Genomic DNA, 17,302 nt, shown 5'->3' on the forward strand with positions numbered 1-17,302 from the left:
GACAGAGACAGAGAGTGACAGAGGCAGAGAGAGAGACCCTTTAATGTCAAACAATTAAAATGGCTCAATCATAGGCGAGGAACGCAGGATAATGGCAGTGCACTTTTAGTGACGAGTGGCCAACAACTGACAGACAGGCATGCTGACATTTCTGAAGACTGATAGATGATGCAACACCTTCACTGTTGAGATGTGATGAGACGTTGACAGCTGGAAAGATCCTTGGTCTGGCATAATAATGTTTTCTCACATCTACAGTGCCAAAGTTTTTTTTTAAAAGGGCCTGCAACCACTGCAAGTGGAATGTCTCCCCCCTCCCCATCAGCAAATAGTTCTGTCCATTTTGTCCAGTTTTAACAGTATATGTATATTCTGTATATGTCATGTCACTCACTGCTGCTTCTGGTAGCCACTGAGAATACCATCATAGGTAGTATGTGCAGCAGAGGTAGTTTGGTGGGCTACAGTCAAGTGATAAGTACCCTTGTCTGAGACCATAGCAAATGCATATTTTATCCAAACATATAAAGAAATCCCAGCTGAACTACACTACTTTCAGTGTTACCAGTAGTTTAGATTTAAATACATATGTTTTATCATAATTGTGATAACATGTTAGACAGTTATATGCACATACTGTGTACTCTGCACTGTATTGACTCTAATTCTGTTCTGGTATTGAGAAATCACCCCTGACACAGCAATTAGCGATAGTACCACGCATTGGCCTCTTTTCACTGCCTGATAATGATGTGCGTAATTTCGAGTTACATTCAACCAGACAAAAGCGCTGGTACTTCTCATAGTTGTGTGCCCGAGTCGCCCGTTCACTGAATGTTTCCAAACAGTCCCATTTTGAGAACCGTTAATGTCATCTGTGCTGCTCTGGTGACGTCGCAATTGCGCATCCCAATGTGAATTGAACTGTAGGCGCACTGAAGCCAAAAATAACTATGGACTGGCTATTTAATTGTATCTGGTCAGGTGCTACAGATATTGCTCAACGGGAGTGTGTAAGTTTTGTTGAAACTCACGCTGAATTATGTTGACTACAATGGGTGTGATCTTGAGTCGTGTCTGTGTGCATAATGCACAGCATAGGCCATAAGAAAATGGACCCGTTGTGAAACGTAAGTTGATGAGAAAAGCACCGTGTTCTGACCGGCTGCTCCAGTAGCCTGTGGCTCTGATGGTGTCATAGAGGGGAGGGGGTCGGTAGGTGGCAGTCGTGTCCCATCTGGTGCAGGGAGCCACTGAGAAACAGGCCTCCCCACCTCTCTCTCTACCTCTCTCTCTCTCTCTCTCTAACTCACACACACATTCTTAAGTCGTGCACGCACGGGGGCAAACACACGCGCATCCATATTACCCCCAGACGCATCGCTCCTCATGACATCAAGTGATAATGCAATTGACCAATCAGCGGGTAGATGATGGCAGGAAATTGGATAATTGTATTTCACCCATCAACAGTGAGAAAGGGTACATGGGGAAAATATAGAGGGACCCACAACAAGGCAGACGCAACACATGAATGTGCGTCAAATGAGAGGTGTTCAGCCAGTCTAGAGGGAGTATTTCTTCTGCACTGACTGGAGATATACAAATGGTCTTGTTTTGAGTGAGGGAGGAAGCCTGTGCGTTCTGGGTGTGAGGCTATCGGCACGCTGCAACAGAGGAGAAACTACTTCCCCACACGGTCCACTATCTATTGTCTAGACCTTTGAACTTGCACATGCATGGTATCATATGATCTATGTGAGAGTGCACAAATGCATTGCATGTATAAGCTGTAGATTGTTGGATGTAAACGAATTATTAGCCTGATAAATTGTGGTCAGAGCTATTGGCCATCATCCCAACGCGCAATTTGAGTTGGCGAAGAGCGCGCACGGAGGATCATCACTAGGTGGATATTCGTTCCCTCTTGTGAGATATCAGTGGATTGTCGGTACTGGAGAGTCCTGTCTGACATACGTATAGAGCAAGAGAACAGAGAGAGGAGGCTATGATTGCTGTGGGGGAAAACTGACAGGAGCAGCTTGGTGAACAAACGGCTCTCGAGACGCAATGAGAAGTCGGGACACAAAACCTTTGGAACTATAATAGGCCTACGCTAATATATAGCGTTATATTAGTTCATCCTATGAAACATACTCATAATATTTGCCTTAGATTTGAGAGTCAGAGACCAAGGAAGGGGATTTCGTTGTTAACCCTGTAAACAAGGCTTTAATGCATTTATAGGCTATACAACCTGCTGGATTTTCCACCTAACTCGCCGCAGGTTCTTACATCAAACATACTGACTGACGCCTATGAACATCGATGGAATAATCTATCAGAAGACAAAGATAAGCCTGACGACTGTATCATTCTTCGTCCAATCCACCGAAGAATTCATAGGCTACATCAACTCCGGGACCCCATCCAACGACATTCAATACGGAGGAAAAGATTAGTAAGAATCTTGAAATCCGCACTGGGTTGTGCGTTGAAATCTAATCAGATTCCAGTGGGTTGCAGAGTAGCAAGGGGAAGCGTGAGAAAAGTTCCAGCTAAAAGCGTGACAGCGGGAAGACAACTATCAACCTCTTTATTTTTGCTCAATATGTATGTCGATGATGTTCAGCCGTAGATTATGATGAGGTTTGAGGATGTTATCAATCTGGGGCTCCACGGCTGCGTGAGACGGTGTCTTTAGTGGTCTGGCTCTGAAGAGGTTGGTTTGTTTTTATTGAAAATACAAATATAAGGGCTGGATCTGGGAAGAGCTCGGATTTCTCCTGATTCACGAAATGGTACCGGACAGCGACATAGATATAATTGTGCCTTGTTAACCTCACAGCGGGATATCGCTCTGCATCGAACCATTAGTTTCAACAGTGCCTCCATATTATTTGCTTCTTGAAAAATATGATTATGGTGATGGATAATTTGACTCTATTATCAATGTGCAAGTCCTAAATCTCAACCGATGGATATTCATTGATGGATTAAATTCTACATCGTTTGCAATCTGGGGACCGGATAAGGTGTGTGAAAGTATCACCACGGAGTCTGCCAAATTGCTTGAGAATTGCGGATGTATTTTCGATGCAGTTTTCGAGGGGAAGGAGCTGAAGAGCCAACTGTCGTTGTTTGAATCAGCTATCCTGCTAACATCAGCATCTTTGGTGACAAGTAAGTTATATGTGCTAATTTTGTTTAGTTGAAATGATTTCTAAATGCCACTAAAACCTTGCCCACATTGAATTACGGTTTTAGCTAAAGCATATTGGTAATCTGGTAGAGGTAGGCTATTTAAAATCCGCGTTCCTTTGCTGCTCTATCTCACTTTGTCGTGTTATATTACGACATAGACTAAACAATAAGCTTCATTCGACTTAATCTGACAAAAAAGCATATTTTGTGTGATGTGATGAATGGACCATTCGGTGTGTGTGTTCGCGTGCGTGCGTATGTGTTGGAGCGCTCTAGGAAATGCTTGTCGATTCAGCCTTTATTCGACTAACCTATACACATTTTATTTTATCATGAGGCTGATGCTGATACCACAAATAGCCCAAACTGATCAAAATGTGTGGAGAGGATGGTTGACTCTGTTTTGTTGAGTAGTGGTGATGCAGTCTGTTGCATCCCATTTGCTCTATTCGGACCGTTGGATTTCAGCACCTACCAAAGGCCAAATAACATTCAGAATATCTAATATTTTATCCTGATTATAATATGCACAGTAGGCCCACCAATAGCTATTTGTAGAGCACATTGCTGTGCAATTGACTTCACACTGTTATGTTATTAAGGCTCCTCGCATGCTCCCGGTGGAAAGCCTAACATATGAGCACTGCCATGTCTTTGAGAATGATGTTTGCAAGAACACTATAGGGCTGTAGCTAATGCACTTTCATTTCCACCTATCCATGGAGGGTAGTGTCTGTTTTAATGCGGAGGCATTGCTGTTAGCTCACTACTGGTATTGAGGGAGCTGTCTCTCATAAACGTGGTGCTGAAATGAAGCTTCGCTTGTCATGATGTCTAGAAACGAACGTAGGCTAGAAACTCTGATGGCTAGAAACGAACGTAATGTGTGGTGTATAGCACACATACATGAAGCAATGGTGTTTTGGTTATATTCATGTTATGATAATTGATCACCATGCACTGATGTACAGTGTGCCGTGGTATGGGATATGGTGTATAGGTTGAAACGGATTGGTTCTCCATTCATTCATTCATTCATCCATCTCACCCATTCATTCATTCATTCTTGGCACTAGGAGCACATGGACAAACACACACACACACACACACACACACACACACACACACACACCCTGAACCCTCCTTCTCACACAGTGGTCTCTTTGATCTCGCAGAGGGACAGCAAGACAGAAGACCACAGAGAACATGCACACACAGGGCCTTGCATCTAGTCAGTAATGAACGTTAGATTAAATTTGACTCCTTAAAAATGAGGTTTTATCATATCTGCATGCTTAAAGCAATTGTTATACAGTATACAACTCTCTTACATGTGAATTTAACCAATTGTGTTTTCTTATTTCAACCACCCATTTGCCTGAAAACAATGAAATAGGTACTCTACAGTGCATTCAGAAAGTTTCACACCCCTTGACTTCTCCACATTTAGTTGATTTACAGCCTGAATTTAAAATAGATTAAATCGAGATGTTGTGTCACTGGCCTAAACACAACACCCTATAATCTCAAAGTGGAATTATGTTTTTAGAAATGTTTACAAATGAAGAAAACATAAAAAACTGAAACGTCTTGGGTCAAGAAGTATTCAACATTTTGTTGTGGCAAGCCTACATAATTACAAGAGTAAACATTTGCTCAACAAGTCACACAATATGGACTCACTCTGTGTGCAATAATAGTGCAATAATGACTACCTCATCTCTGTACCCCACACATACAATTATCTTTAAGTTCTCTCAGTCGAGTAGTGCATTTCAAACACAGATTCAACCATAAAGACCAGGGAGGTTTTCCAATGTCTAGCAAAGTAGGGCACCTATTGGTAGATAGGTAAAAAAAAGCAGACATTGAATATCCGTTCAAACCTGTGTTGAATATTCGTGTTTTTAATGACACTTTGGATGGTGTATCAATACACCCAGTCACTAAGTTATAAGCGTCCTTCCTGACTCAGTTGCCGGGGAGGAAGGAAACCACACTGGGACTTCACCATGAGGCCAATGGTGACTTTAAAACAGTTATAGAGTTTATTGACTGTGATAGGAGAAAATTGAGGATGGATAAATAACATTGTAGTTGCTCCACAATACTAATATAAATGACAGAGTGAAAAGAAGGAAGCTGGGACAGAATAAAAATATTCCAAAACATTCATCCTGTTTGCAATAAAGCACTCAAGTAAAACTGCAAAAAATGTGGCAAAGAAGTTTACTTTATTTCCTGAATACAAAGTGTTATGTTTGGAGCAAATCCAATACAACACATCAGTGAGTACCACTCTTCATATTTTAAAGCATGGTGGTGGCTGCATCATGTTATGTGTGTGCTTGTCAGCGACAAGGACTAGGGAGATTTTTAGGATAAAAATTAATGGAATAGAGCTAAGCAAAAATCCTAGTTCTTTCCAACACACTGGGATGCAAATTCACTTTTCAGCAGGACAATAACCTAAAACACAAGACTTGACAGAGCCTGATAAAAAAAAGAAGAATGTGCAAATATTGCACAATCCAGGTGTGCAAAGCTCTTAGAGACGTACCCAGAAAGACTCACAACTCTAATCACTAAAGTTGATTCTAACATGGATTAATTGATTCAGGTGTGTGAATACTTTACGTAAATCATTTCTTTCAGTATTTCATTTTCAAAAAAGTCAGACTTTCTAGAAAACATGTTTTGAATTTGTGATTATGGGGTATTGTGTGTAGATTGGTGAGAAATAAACTATTGTATCTATTTTGAATTCAGGCTGTAACTCAACAAAATGTGGAATTAGGCACTGTATATACTGGATACAAGCTACTATCGAATAGTATTTTTCCATCATGTTTTTACCATCTTCTCCTATAATACAGCTACATTGAATCATGGATATATGTAGGTAATTTTAGGCGATACAGGTAGTAAGGCTTGGTGAATGCGCAGATAATATTATGACTTGGTTTTAGATTGACAAATGCAATATCTATCCTACCTTTCAGTGTTGGAAGTATATGCCATTTAGTAGTAACAGTAGTAGTCAATCATTAATAATACATCACAGTAGAAGTAATAGAAGTAGTAATGTTATAGCTTCAGTTGCAACTGAGGTTACGGTTGTCATTCTACTGTTGTAGAATTGATCGCAGCTTTCTGTCACCTGATTAAAGTGGCCCCCTATTCCCTCAGGTTAGTGAGGGAGTGAACATCTTTCACCCTATTTGAGAAAGCATGTTGCCTTGGGGAGACAAATTAGACTGCTCATTTTATGTTCTTCCCCTGTCAAAGATTTTAGCATGATAAATCCACTCTATGAATCCCAAAGATGACCACTGCACCACTGGGGATGCCTGAGACACACTGGGGATTCTGTTGTTGTCACCAGCACATAATAAAATAAACAAACACGTAGGTGCACATGACTCTAGGAGATTATGGGAAGTTGTCATTGTATCATTGACATTTTACAGAGCATGGACCTACAACAATGATGAAGGCACTACTGTGCGTGCTGAAATGTTGACCATCTTACTGAAATATTAAAAAACAAGAACCCCCACCCAGCCCCAGACTGATGGCTTTCTATCACCTCTATAGAAAGGAAAGCTCAGGAGGGAAGTGGACCTTTGAGAAGTGCTCAACATGCAGAATGAATAGGCTCCTCGTAGGCATGAATCGTATCTGCATCAGGCCACTGACCATTGTTGTGGCCTGATGCAGAGTGATTCATGCCTACGAGGAGCCTATCCCTTCTGCATGTTGAGCACTTCTCAAAGGTCCACTTCCCTCCTGAGCTTTCCTTTCTATAGAGGTGATAGAAAGCCATCAGTCTGGGGCTGGGTGGGGGTTCTTGTTTTTTAATATTTCAGTAAGATGGTCAACATTTCAGCACGCACAGTAGTGCCTTCATCATTGTTGTAGGTCCATGCTCTGTAAAATGTCAATGATACAATGACAACTTCCCATAATCTCCTAGAGTCATGTGCACCTACGTGTTTGTTTATTTTATTATGTGCTGGTGACAACAACAGAATCCCCAGTGTGTCTCAGGCATCCCCAGTGGTGCAGTGGTCTCAGAGCAGGTGCAGTGTGGGTACTGAGGACCGGGGGAAAAGTCCTGCTGCTGCTAACATCAAGCCAGATTTCAGTTGATAACATTGTCACCTCCTCAGACGTCTGTTTCATGTCCAATTCCTCCCCTCGTTGCGGTCTCAGTAATCCGTTGAAAATTGTGCCAAGCGGCCCTGTCAAAAAATTAATGAACATGTCAGCCAGAAAAGGGTAGCATTGCGACAAGGTGTCAGCCCCTCATGAAGCCACAGAGCATATGCCCATGTTCCTTTTCCCACATCCTCCTTTGAAATGTTGCTTATTTCTTCAGACTGTGACTCCGTTCAGATCAGGGCCATCGCTTTGTGCCATTTAATAAATGTTCATTTGTTAAATCGGATTAATCTGGGTAAAGCCCCAGCTTAGGACACCATTAGCATTCATTTCTCTGACTGCTGGGGACTTCTATCAATAATGGAACCGCCCGTACATCTTTCATCTTCTCTGGGTAGAAATGTTCTCTGGGTATTGGATTGGTCGTAAAAGGGAAATTAAAAAGTCAGGCAGTCCTGTGTTATCTACACTTTTTGAAAAAAGGTGCTATCTAGAACTTAAAAGGGTTCTTTGGCTATCCCGTACGAGGACCCTTTGAAGAACCCTTTTTGGTTCCAGGTAGAACCCTTTTGGGGTAAGTGTTGGCTGCCAGACCGGCAGATAGAAACACCATGGGTGAGGTTGAGATGAGGAGGGGGGCTGGGGTACCAAGAGAGAGCAAGAGAAGGCAGATATGTTTTCAGGTCAAGGCAGTGCTGCGGTGCTGTGAGTATACACTATAAACTCTAACTGGATGCATCATCTCAGATGATTGGTGCTTTGTTACATGAGTTCAGTCCCTTGATGACTTCCCATGTCTAGGTGCTGATGTAGGCAATGGTTGAGTCTAGGGCTGCTATGGTGATTGTCACACCAGCAGTCACGAGTCATGACTGCAGTCAGATTCCATGTGACCGTTGAAACCATTATTAGCCTACCAAACTTGCTTAAGGCCAGTTGCTAATGGCCTGGTACTCAGCGCTCTATTGTCCCTCTAATCACTCTGTCATCAATGCAAATGAATTCGAAAATAAAATCAAACACTTCATGAGAGCCCTGGCATTCAGAGTTTGAGCGGAAAAGGATCACTTCTTGCGCAGCAAGAGCCCGCTCTTCATAGCTGGTTGATGCATGGAATTAATAAGTGTTCCCATAAACCCATGTTGCGCAACATTTCTATAGGCTATGCTATGCAATTACGTGAGAAAACAGAGTTTTAATGGCATCTATTAAAAATAGGAATATCCCATCAGCTTTAATCCGTTACATGTAAGGGATTACAAAAAAAGCATAACTGTAATGTCGTTGTTACTATCAAAAATATTGTAATCAGATTACAGATACTTTTGAAAAACTAGATGATTACTTCAAAGATTACTTTTAAATTCAGAAAGGATGTTTGTGAAAAAAATCTTTGACAATTCTCTGTTTTCTTAATGACATTTAAATCAGCATTGAAAAAAAGCTCAAATTTAAGTTTGTTCCACCTGAGCGAGTCTGACCATAAGTCAGAGACCACTATGATGACAAGCCAGTAGGAAGGTAGCTGTACTTTTCTGTGGCATAACCAACTTGGCTCGTAATTTAACAATTGTATTCGTATTTACAGATGGGATACACATTTGTTATTAAGCCATATGAAAGTTCACATGTTCCAGAAGGTACTTCTGCCCAAAAAATGCATTTTGATTAAAAAAAAAGTTTACATTCAAATGACTCTCCTGTGATGTAGTGACCCGCGACATTTGGCTAGTTTCCTGAAATGAGTCACAAATGTGTTTGATGGGATCGCCGGAAAAGCTTTTGTAGACTACAGATTATCCAACTTGAAAAAACTCTTGGAGGTAAGGATGACAGCAGTGGTGTAGTCTACAGCGATACGGATATCACTTATTATTGATATCTACATTGCGCATTGATGTGAATCACACTGCTGCTCTCTCATTTAGCTATTTGTGGCTTACTGATTGGGGTTGTTGTGGATGGCTGTTCACAATCTAAATATGTATTTGAAGTCAATAATATTTGAATTCAAGAAGTTTAAGCTGCCAATCAATCATTGTTTTTGAAACCAGTGGACAGTTAGTGAAAAATGCAACAGCTGCACAGTGCGGATCCCAGCCTATGAAATAAAAGTGGTGCTTTAATTGCTCAATCTATTTCATGCTGAAAAAAACAAAACTCTATAGACCTAATGGACACATGCTCAAACTCGTAAACGTTTGATAGACTTAAAGGGGCAATCTGTAGTTGCTACATCCTTTTTTGGACTTATAAATTATATATATTAATGCATAGATATAATTCAATCATATTATTAAATGTAATAGAAATAGATGGGTTAGAAGAAGCCTACATAACCAACCCATAAAATAAAATTGTACCTCCATATATAGCCAGCTATGTAAACTTTAACAGTGATTTATCCTGCAATAGATGTTGTTCAATTGGTAACATATTTGTATCTTCTTCTAATGCCACTTAAGGGGAAAGTAATCTAAAGGTAACTGAATGTAATCAGATTACGTTACTGAATTTGGGTAATCCAAAAGTTACGTTACTGATGACAAATTTGAACAGGTAACTATTAACTGTAACGCCCTCCATTTGGTCAATCCGACCACAACTCTATCCTTCTGATTCCAGCTTACAAGCAAACATTTAAGCAGGAAGCACCAGTGACTTGGTCTATAAAAAGATGGTCAGATGAAGCAGATGTTAAACTACAGGACTGCTTTGCTATCACAGACTGGAACATGTTCCGGGATTCTTCCGATGACATTGAGGATTACATCACATCAGTCACTGGCTTTATCAACAAGTGCATTGAGGATGTCGTCCCCACAGTGACTGTACGTACATACCCCAACCAGAAGCTATGGATTACAGGCAACATTCGCACTGAGCTAAAGGGTAGAGCTGCCGCTTTCAAGGTGCGGGACTCTAACCCGGAAGCTTACAAGAAATCCTGCTATGCCCTGCGACGAACCATCAAACAGGCAAAGCGTCAATAGACTGCTAAGATTGAATCATACTACACCAGCTCCGATGCTCGTCGTATGTGGCAGGGCTTGCAAACTATTACAGACTACAAAGGGAAGCACAGCCGCAAGCTGCCCAGTGACATGAGCCTACCAGACAAGCTAAATCACTTCTATGCTCGCTTCAAGGCAAGCAACACTGAGACATGCATGAGAGCATCAGCTGTTCCGGACGACTGTGCGATCACGCTCTCTGTAGCCGATGTGAGTAAGACCTTTAAACAGGTCAACATACACAAGGCTGCGGGGCCAGACGGATTACCAGGACGTGTGCTCCGGGCATGTGCTGAACAGCTGGCAGGTGTCTTCACTGACATTTTCAACATGTCCCTGTTTGAGTCTGTAATACCAACATGCTTCAATCATCCACCATAGTCCCTGTGCCCAAGAACACAAAGGCAACCTGCCTAAATGACAACAGAACCGTAGCACTCACGTCTGTAGCCATGAAGTGCTTTGAAAGGCTGGGAATGGCTCACAACCACACCATTATCCCAGAAACCCTAGACCCACTTCAATGTGCATACCGCCCAAACAGAACCACAGATGATTCAGTCTCTATTGCACTCCACACTGCCCTTTCCCACCTGGACAAAAGGAACACCTATGTGAGAATGCTGTTCATTGACTACAGCTCAGTGTTCAACACCATTGTGCCCTCAAAGCTCATCACCAAGCTAAGTATCCTGGGACTAAACACCTCCCTCTGCAACTGGATCCTGGACTTCCTGACAGTCCGCCCCCAGGTAGTGAGGGTAGGTAGCAACACATCTGCCATGCTGATCCTCAACACTGGAGCTCCCCAGGAGAGCGTGCTCAGTCCCCTCCTGTGCTCTCTGTTCACCCACGACTGCATGGCCAAGCATGACTCCAACACCATCATTAAGTTTGCTGACGACACAACAGTGGTAGGCCTGATCACCGACAACGACTAGACAGCCTATAGGGAGGAGGTCAGAGACCTGGCCGGGTGGTGCCAGAATAACAACCTATCCCTCAACGTAACCAAGACTAAGGAGATGATTTTGGACTACAGGAAAAGGAGCACCGAGCACGTCCCCATTCTCATCGACGGGGCTGTAATGGAGCAGGTTGAGAGCTTCAAATTCCTTGGTGTCCACATAAACAACAAATTAGATTGGTCCAAGCACACCAAGACAGTTGTGAAGAGGGCACGACAAAGCCTATTCCCCCCTCAGGAAACTAAAAAGATTTGGCATTGGTCCTGAGATCCTCAAAAGGTTCTACAGCTGCAACAAAGAGGGCATCCTGACCGGTTGCATCACTGCCTGGTACGGCAATTGCTCGTCCTCCGACCGCAAGGCACTTCAGAGGGTAGTGTGTACGGCCCAGTACATCACTGGGGAAAAGCTGCCTGCCATCCAGGACTTCCACACCAGAGGAAGAGGAAGGCCCTAAAAATAGTCAAAGACCACAGCCACCCCAGTCATAGACTCTTCTCTCTACTACCGCATGGCAAGCGGTACCGGAGTGCCAAGTCTAGGACCAAAAGGCTTCTCAACAGTTTTTACCCCCTCGCCATACGACTCCAGAACAGGTAACCAAATGTTTTCCCGGACTATTTGCATTGTGTGCTCCCCCCACCAACGCTGCTGCTACTCTCTGTTTATCTTATATGCATAGTCACTTTAACTATACATTCATGTACATACTACGTAAATTGGCCCGACCAACCAGAGCTCACATTGGCTAACCGGGCTATCTACATTTTGCCCCACCACCCTGCCATCCCCTCTTTTTACGCTTCTGCTACTCTCTGTTCATCATATATGCATAGTCACTTTAACGATACCTACATGTACATACTACCTCAATAAGTCTTTTTACTGTTGCTTTATTTCTTTACTTACCTACCTACACACACACACACACACACACACACACACACACACACACACACACACACACACACACACACACACACACATACCTTTTTTTCCGCACCATTGGCTAGAGCCTGTCAGTAAGCATTTCACTGTAAGGTTGTATTCGGCGCACGTGACAAATAAACTTTGATTTGATTTGATTACATTTAGAAGGTAACCTACCCAACACTGATAATGGCCCATTCTCAATCAAAACTCATTGCACACGTATATTGTATAGGATATGTAAAGACAAGATTACATTGAGAATAGTCTGATGTGTGACAATATCACTTGTGAAGGAAGGCAAGAAACAGCACATGCATTTTTTGCGACTTTTCAAATCATCGTCGCATGCTTTATGTAGCCTAGCTCAGTATAGGCCTATTTGTTTTGATAAGATTTGCATTCCAACTAAAGTGGCCAAATGAGTGTATCCTTTAGGCCTATGACCCCTGGAACAGGGTTGGAGAGCCCATAGCCTACAGAGCCTAGTGAAACGTTTTCTTATAAGCCCAGTCATTGTGCAATCACGTGTGAGTTTTGACTAGGCACTATTTAAAAGATGATCCCAGCTTTCTCATGCTGCTATATTTATTCCCCAATTCTTAAAATTACGGATATTAATCCGCTTTACAACCTTTGTAGACTACTTGGCATATTAAAAACGCCTCCTCCATTCGAGTGCAGTTTACGGATGACATGTTTTTTTGTGGGCCATTCTAAATTAAAAATAATTCCATGCATATATTAGTAGGTTATATGTAAAGAATAGATTACACTGAGAATAGTCAGATGGGTGAGAATATTGTCAAGCTTGTCAAATTGTGAATGAGAGACTGATGAAGTGTTTGCAGATCATTATTATTATTTTTTAAAGCAGAGCGCATGACTTTCATGCACATTTTTTCTAATTATCATTAGAGTCACATCATGCAGCCTTAGAATGTATTAGAAATTAAAACAGCCTAAGGTTTGCATCACAACTAAAGTTGCATAAATAACTATTTTAAGCATATAGGAGGACCTGTTTCAAATTACAGGCTATGCGTGGAAGCCTGGAGATGCGAAAGTGTTTATGTTAATTAACGTTCAATTATCGTGAGACCGGCAGTTATTTTCATGACAATAATCGTCTGACAAAATTTCATGACCACCAAAGCCATAGTTGAGTCACCCCACAACAATTGACCTTAGAAATATGTATTTTGACCCCAGCCGCAGGAAGCCGACACTCAAACTAACATACAGAAGTCCTACACAGGATGTTGGGATCGTGAGCTATTCATGCACATTCTTATTTGTGGATGAGATGTTGAGTCATTATTTGGCTGTAGAATGGCTTAGCTAAGAGTGGACCTTTTGGTGTATTTTGTTTTATTTGTGGTTGTTATTGTTTTGTCGGCTCAAGCTAATTCTGTAGCACTACAATGATCTACACAGGCATTGATGTTTATTGTAGCTCTTAACACCATTAGTGACCCTGTGCAATACCATACTAGTAGAGTAAATAGGAACAGCAATGTGTTTTCATTCAGGTTTTTGGTAGTTAAGGTAATCAATCCAGTCTTCAAAGAGTTTTCTGATTTTGGGTTCAGGCACTACTGACATTGATCTAGATTCTTGTTAAGGATCAGAGTTACTATTTCAATCATGTGGAGACTGAAGACGTCAGTGAGCTGTGAACCAACGCACTGGCTTTCTAAATCAACTAAGTCGACAGACACGTACAGACATCCTGCACACATACACACAAGCACAGAAATGCAAGCAGCCAGACAGGCACAAACTCATGCATCACGCACAAGTGTGTGCAAACACACACAGGTGCTCTGGGCACACACACAGCCCACATTAGCACACACACAGACACACACACACACACACACACACACACACACACACACACACACACACACACACACACACACACACACACACACACACACACACACACACACACACACACACACACACACACACACACACAGCGGCTGTAGTGGGCTCGCTCATTAGTCATCGTCTCTAGCTTGTCTCTCTGAATGTGCCATCCAGGGAAAGGACAGCAGATCCGGAGGAGAGCAGCACTACATTCCTTCAGTCGATGGATTAATCAATGGCTGCTCCTCTCTCCCATCAATCTCAGGGAATAATCTGAGAGACATCTCTTCTGTCACACTGGATGCCGGCATGCACTGCTCCTATTACTGTCCTCTCCTTTACATCCAATTGTACTGTACCAGAGGAGGAGTAGGGGCATGTGAGGTTTGGATAAGTGACCGCAGCTGTAGCGTGTGCATACCTTTTAGGGGTTGCAGTGGTGGTCAAGTAGTCTTTTCCATAGTGGTGGTTAAGTAGCCTCCTCCATAGTGGTGGTCAAGTAAACTACTCCATAGTAGTGGTCAAGTAGTCTTTTCCATAGTGGTGGTCAAGTAGTCTTTTCCATAGTGGTGGTTAAGTAGCCTCCTCCATAGTGGTGGTCAAGTAAACTACTCCATAGTAGTGGTCAAGTAGTCTTTTCCATAGTGGTGGTCAAGTAGTCTACTCCATATTGGTGGTCAAGTAGCCTACTCCATAGTGGTAGTCAAGTAGTCTACTCCATAGTGATGGTCAAGTAGTGTACTCCATAGTGTTGGTCAAGTAGTCTACTCCACATTGGTGGTCAAGTAGTCTACTCCATATTGGTGGTCCAGTAGTCTACTCCATATTGGTGGTCAAGTAGTCTACTCCATATTGGTGGTCCAGTAGTCTACTCCATATTGGTGGTCAAGTAGTCTACTCCATATTGGTGGTCAAGTAGTCTACTCCATATTGGTGGTCCAGTAGTCTACTCCATATTGGTGGTCAAGTAGTCTACTCCATATTGGTGGTCCAGTAGTCTACTCCATATTGGTGGTCCAGTAGTCTACTCCATATTGGTGGTCAAGTAGTCTACTCCATATTGGTGGTCCAGTAGTCTAACCCGTAGCAGGTAATGGCAAGCTGAAATATTCTTGTTGTGCTGTGACTCAACGATGTCCCTTTCCCTCTCGCCCCTCACCCCTCATTCTTCCGCCCCAAAACTCAACTAAAAGTAGTGACCTGGAATTCAAGTTGCCACGTTAGTCAGTCACCACAGGCCTTACCTCACCCACCTTGTCAGTCTTGCCGAGGTTCAACTTAATGACTTAGCCTCCCCCTCTTGTCTCCTTCCCCCTTACACCATGCATGAATGTACAAGGTGCAGAATCGAGAAAGTGGCGGCCCCTGAAGTAGGGTTGTGATGACGTGACAGCCTGGGTGAAGGAAAACATACACACGCATGCATACATACACGGCAACACACCACCGACACACGTGTCTCCAGAGAAGCCAATCCTCTTGCCTCCAGGGCAGTGTGACAGCATCTGCTGAAAGTGATAGTGGCCCAGGTCGCCACATTAATTTCTGTTGCTAAATGAAAAGGTTAAAGGGACTGAGAGAGGGTGACGTGTTGTCTTTCACCTCCTCCCACCCACTCTCAGGCCTCCTCCTAATGAAGGTGAGACTATAGATCCCTTCCCTTCACTGCGAAAAAGGACCAAAGGAAAGAGACAGAATATGGAGGGATAAACAGAGAGAGAGAAGAAATGTTAATGATGGGAGCAGGAGTAATCTGCATGTAATAGGTTATTTGGAAATGCAGAAAAAGGGAAACTGCTGGAGTTGATTGTTCTTATTTGAGTTCATTAATGCAATTTCCCCTCACAAAGAGCCTGTGCAGAACCTTTCAAGCTAAAAGAATGACTAAATCAGTCATGGTGACTGGGCCTATGTGCTCTGTAAAAGACTGTGTCATAGCACACATATGCACACACACGTGCGCACATACAGACACAAACACAGACTTGTCTGTGTCCCCTGTCAACATGTGGTGTTTTGAAAGATTATAAATTGAGATGGAAGGACTTTGAGCGAAGTGGTGCCCTGATGCTGGTATGGAGGGGTGACCTGTTACTGGGGAGAGATTGTGTTTTATTTTCTGGTTGCTGCAGTCCTTTCCTCTGCAGTCCCTTTCAAAGGCATACTGTAGCCCAGTCTAGAGGGAGAATGGTGATGGCTGAAGCCAACACTCAGTATGAGGACAGGCATAATATATCACCTGTGTGTATGCATTAACCTCAGAGAGTTTCTCCTTTCATGGGTTGTCTGGAGACATCATTATTCATCACTGTTGGCTGAGAAAATAGGGCAACGGTGGTTGAGTCGAGCACATTGCACTGAAAATGTAACTGTCAGCCAGGTGTTTGAAATGTTTCAGATTTACTGTGTCCGGAATCTCTTTTACTGTTGCCTCTTAACTTTGGGCAAAGTCAAGGAGCCTCATTATATAATCTAAGGTTAAATTCTAAATTCTCCATTCCACGGGTCAGAAGTTAGCATCAAAGGCATGGTATGTTACATTTTAGGCTACGTTTGTGAGTGTGTCATTCCTTGCAAACAATAACCTCTGCTTTATGGTGTGAAGCTGTAACATAATCATGGATTGCTATTACATCTATTACTATGCAGATGAAAGGGCCTTGTAGAGAGAGAGAAAGAAAGAAAGAGGGAGGGAGAGAGAGAAGCCTGCATCGCTGATGACTCAAACACCCACGTATATTACCTCACATCTAGATTAATCAGAGGCTACAGAAAACTCACTAACGCGATTACAGAGCTTAATATAATCACCCCATATTCATAGTATATACTGTAATAGCATCAGATTTGATAATGTAAATGATCATGTTTTCTGTGATATGATCATGTACTCTGACTCCATTTTGAGAATTTGTATACTCAGGTCCAGTTGAGATGTGTGCTATAATGCAAACAAAGCTGGGATCAGTCCCTCGTATGGTTTCTTTGAGGTTATAGATCAGTGTTTTGTCCTGCTTTTCGTTAGCTATGTGTATTACCTGCACTGAGGTGTCTCATGATCAATATTTATTAGTTTTTGTATATCTCAATGAGGCAGTGTCCTTCAATCCCAGAGTTTTGTACTAACATGTCTAATTCAACAAATGA

At 42.5% G+C, this 17,302-nt stretch overlaps 1 protein-coding gene across 1 annotated transcript in view; it reads left to right on the forward strand.

Moving 5' to 3' along the window:
• The first annotated feature begins 1,733 nt into the window (after positions 1-1,733).
• Positions 1,734-17,302, forward strand: part of lrrc4ca (leucine rich repeat containing 4C, genome duplicate a) — an 89,215-nt gene continuing 73,646 nt past the window's right edge. Inside the window, exon 1 of the mRNA XM_024379703.2 lies at positions 1,734-3,183. The gene's annotated coding sequence lies outside the window, so the exon portion shown is untranslated. The remainder of the gene's footprint in view (positions 3,184-17,302) is intronic.

The sequence above is a fragment of the Oncorhynchus tshawytscha genome, linkage group LG19 (genome assembly GCF_018296145.1).
Source record: "Oncorhynchus tshawytscha isolate Ot180627B linkage group LG19, Otsh_v2.0, whole genome shotgun sequence".
Lineage (NCBI taxonomy): Eukaryota > Metazoa > Chordata > Actinopteri > Salmoniformes > Salmonidae > Oncorhynchus > Oncorhynchus tshawytscha.